The sequence below is a fragment of the Nanorana parkeri genome, unplaced genomic scaffold, assembly GCF_000935625.1.
Source record: "Nanorana parkeri isolate BGI_ZX_2015 unplaced genomic scaffold, ASM93562v1 scaffold1371, whole genome shotgun sequence".
Classification (NCBI taxonomy): domain Eukaryota; kingdom Metazoa; phylum Chordata; class Amphibia; order Anura; family Dicroglossidae; genus Nanorana; species Nanorana parkeri.
This window is the reverse complement of record NW_017307639.1, coordinates 280,167-284,816: the sequence shown is the minus strand read 5'-3', so window position 1 is coordinate 284,816 and position 4,650 is coordinate 280,167.

The following is a 4,650-nucleotide window of genomic DNA, read 5'->3' as shown; positions in this document are numbered from 1 at the left end:
TGATACAGAAGTCAGGCTTACATGAAAAATGTGGCTGCGACACTGAAAGTTTAAAGCAGGACTCTGGGCACAAATTGTATTAACCCTTGCAGCGGGGCTTCATCATACATTGCAATATATATTGAGTAAAGGATTCTATTGGAACCCCATAATAACGGCAGAGTGACAACTGTAGTGCTTTTACTACAAGGCACACAACACATCCAAAATCATGTTTCAGCATCCCAAGCCATGCATTGTTCATCACACACTGGGGGAAGCCATAGAAATCTCTAGGCAGCTGCGGTCCTAATGATCCATATTGCCTTCAGCCTGGCACATGAAACCCATCGCCCCCAACTGTGAAGTGTTCACTGAGCTATATAGCCGAGAATCCATTTTTGGACCTACGTTTATGGGATGCTTGGCAGGGGCAAGAACTGCCAGCCAAACTGCAGTATACACTGAGTGGCCAGATTATTATGACCACCCCATCAGTACTTAGTTGGGCCATGAGATGACTCCACAAGATGACTTCGTTGGGCCGCCTCGTGACTCCACGAGATGTTGAAAGGTGATGCGAGGAATCTGACACTGCACTGTTGCCCTTCTGTTGTCTTGTACCAGTCTTGCCACTCTCCGTTCTGCCCTAACATTGACTAGTCGCTGACGGCCACAATTCGCACGTTCAGACCCAGATTTTCGGCTGACAGTCCAGTCTTTAAACACTTTAACAACAGCTGCTCTTGAACATTTAACGAATTCTGCTGTTTTGCTGATACTCGCTCCATGGCTCCGAGCGCCAACAATCATCACACGTTCAAAGGCTGTTAAATCGCGTTGTTTCCCCATAGCTTCAGAAAAAAAATCACTTCTACTGTCGTGGTAAACAACCTGCTTCCCTATTTATAATGGTCTGGCCCTCTAGCAACTTCAGCGCAAAATTATAGCTAATTATAGCTAATTTGCCTGTGGTCATAATAATCTGGCCACTCAGTGAATACAACCACAAGGTGAACAAGCCCTGTATATTACTTGTGCACTTTCACCCTGATAATCTGTTTGTGTTAAAGTTCTAACCTCAAGAACTTGCTCTTCTGAATTCCACAGCCAGCGCAAAGCTTTCATCCATGTTCCTTTCAACCATATACAGTATAATATAACTGTAATAGTATGCAAACCCTGCCACATATTTATCCTCATTTCATCTCCTCTGTGATAACAGATAAAGGGAGAAACAGATCAATTAAAGCTGAACTCCGAGATAAGTTAACATGGTCTAAACACAAGAGGCATGTGTATTCTTACTTGAATCTTGGTGAGCTTTGTGTATTTCTTCCAGATCTGTGCTGTAAACCAGGGTTAAGCTTCCGGTAATAAAGACCAGCCACTGTTGCTCTGTCTCCGTGCGCAGAGTGACTGGTCTTGTGTCTACCCCCTTCTGTAGTGATCTGCAGACAGCTTGTAGTGGGAGGAGCCTGCTGGGTCCTTCCAACAGGTTCCATGCAGTACAGTGATGATGCCACTGCTGCTTTTATACGGTAGTAACTTTTTTGTAGATTTTGTGGCTATTGGGGAACATATTTAAATTAATGCTTTTGTGCTCAGAGTTCAGTTCTGTATGCATTTCCCCAAACTAAGTTGCTTCCGTTTATTGTTATACCAGTAGAAACTAAAATGAGCTCTCATGAGCAAGGCCCCCCTAACCATCTTGTCTTGTAACTGAAATGTCTCACTTGATATTGTAAATCGCAAACAATGTAAATCCTGTATAACAATAATAATGACGCTTTTTAGATAGGAGAAGGAATATGACTAGCAATCACTTTCCTTGTTTACTGATTTTGCTAATATGAGATAATGTACTCAAGTCATTGCTACCAACAGCAGAAAAGTGATTGTTCAGATGACCTATTAAACAAACATGGGCCTGCAAACAGACATAACAGTATATGATGAATCACCCTATCTATCCTGGCAGTGTTTAAAAGATGATGTGAAACAGTTGATTACTTTGATCTGTCACTTTTCTTCTCTGCACGCATACATAAAAAGGTCCTTATTAGAAACAGAGCATATGACCTCCTTTGATAAATAACCAGACTCATTAGCAGCTATGGACCACATGCAGCCAATCCTTGATTTAATTTAGCACGGGGCTCGAAGTCAACTGGTAAGCTTTGCTGCCTTGCAGCTTGGAGGCCTTGGAATCAGATCTAGTAGGGTTGCCACCTTTTCTTCAAGCAAAACCCAAACACTCTAGTGAAGTGCAAGCATTTTTTTTGGAGAATCGCAGCTTATTCATACGTACATAACGCCACCCATTCAAATGTAAATATCACAGTTGAGACTATTTTCTGTGGGGGGCCAGTAGCCCCTATCTTAATTTTGTTTGCCCCTGTCTGGCTGACATCTTGTGTCCGGGTTTCGTCTGCCATGAAACCTGGACACAGCATTAAAAACCCGGACTGTCCAGGTGAATCCGGGACAGGTGGGAACCTTAAAATCTAGCCTAGCAGAGTTTATGTGGTCTCCCTGTAATTTTATGGTAAACCAGTTAGGCATTCTCAGCACTCCAGCTGTGGTGAAACTCCAAATCCCATTATGCCTCTGCCTCTGGGGGTCATGTCTGTGCAACTGTCAAGAGTCTTGCAATGCCTTATGGGACTTGTAGTTCCACAACAGCCGGAGTACCAAGGTTGCCCCTGCAGTAGGAGATCTATTTTGTGTTAGAGTTATATCTGTATTAAAAGAACAGTTTGTTTTGTACACAGCCAATGGTCAGATTCCATGTACCAAAGGAAAGAATGTGACTGGCAGCTGTGGAGCATGCACAGTTCTCATATTTATTCGACAACAACTTTCATTAAAAAGAAATGAATGATATGCTCTGGCTGCACAATCTATCCTGCCATTTGTTAGTAAAATTAGTGTCAATTTAAAACTGATGAAAATATTAAATGTCACTTTTTGTGTGGGAACCAGGGCCTGATTTCAATCACTGGAGTCTGCAGGCACACAATGTTTGGCGTTCAAAGTAACACCCCTCAACAGGCATCGCCTCTCTTACACAAAACACATGCATGAATTCTGGTCCTAACCTGGCGTACCATATTGTGATAATGTCTAAATAACCTTGTATATGACTATCATTTGTACTGCTGCTTAGGGTTGCCACCTTTTCTTCAAGCCAAACCCGAACACTCTAGCACCTCCCGCCAGATATTTTGTAGAGTATACACTATGCATATATTTTGTGATTAAATAACATTGGATTTATCATTGGTGTCTTATTCATCTATATATGATCTGAATGTGACACTTGTCTAATTTTTCTTTATCAAGGGATATATAGCCACTTAAAAAATCGAAACATAGCCACTTAGCCTGTCATGGAAAATTAATGGGGAAATATCTCTATTCCTCCCACCTTTTATATGTACTGTATACCTGGGCTAGGCTGCTGAGCAGTGGGCTCCTTGGGTCCAGTGTGATTATCTGGGCTGGCAGTGGCATCTTTTAAGGGGCATCTTTTATCTGCAATAGAGCACCTGGGAACCTGTGGCATCTTTTATAGGGGCATCTTTTATGTACAATAGTGCATATCTGGGGGCATGTCACAGGTCCACAGATATGTACTACTGCACATAAAATATGCCCCCACAAAAGATGCCATAGGCTACCTGTGCCATTTTGTACGGGGGCATCTTTTATGTGCAATACTAAATCCCCTCTTTCAGTTGTTGTGTATACCTATACACACGGACTGAACCTGCACAAGCTTAGGACCACGCTTCAACTTCAACTCTAGCCATCACACCTCCACAGCTTCTCATGGACACAACCTCCCAGATAGCAAGGATAACTTGCTACAAACTTGTGGCGGGGTGAAATTGTAATTTTGTTAACTTGCTGCACATATTCCTGGCAAGTTGTAGACTTGCAGAACACTCGCAGCACAAGTTCTAGTTGACACTTTTTGAACTTGTAGCAAATTTGCTTGGCAAGTCTACAGCAAGAGTCCTGCAGGTCTTAGCAAGAGCTGTGCAAGCTCGCTGGTCTGGAGACTTGCAATGCAGACTTGCTGTAATTGTGCAACAAAATTGTGAAGCTTGGCAAGTCTGCAATAGTTTAGCAAGTCATTTTCAAACTTGCAGCACAATTTCTTGCTATCTGGGCTGCATATAGACCTCAAACCATTTTCGTCAAGTGATTTCTCATACCAAATAGCGCATAAACAATTTGGTCATCATTTCATCCTTTCCTAATCCTTCAAAGAGACCACGCACCAACTCGTCAAACTACACAGGACCTCACGATATTTGCTCCAACCCTCGCCGGTGACATCACATCACCTTTAACCTAACGGTGAGTTTCTACACACCACACCCGTGATTTATTCATTCGTGATTTTTCACCTCTCCACCGTTCTCTACCCTTCTTTTTGGTCCCCAACCATCCAAGCCGGGAGGCTAAACACCTCTTTTGCCTCCACATCACCGCCAAACTTACCCGCAACATCAGCAATCAACCAAGGCCCACCTTTTGGCTCACATCCTCTCTTCTTCCTTTGCCGTGGCCCTTCCTTCTCTCCTTTTTGTTTTGCTGTCACACGTGTCGGACACCCCAGTCCGTACAGTCAGGAAGCTGTACACAATGACCACTCTCTGT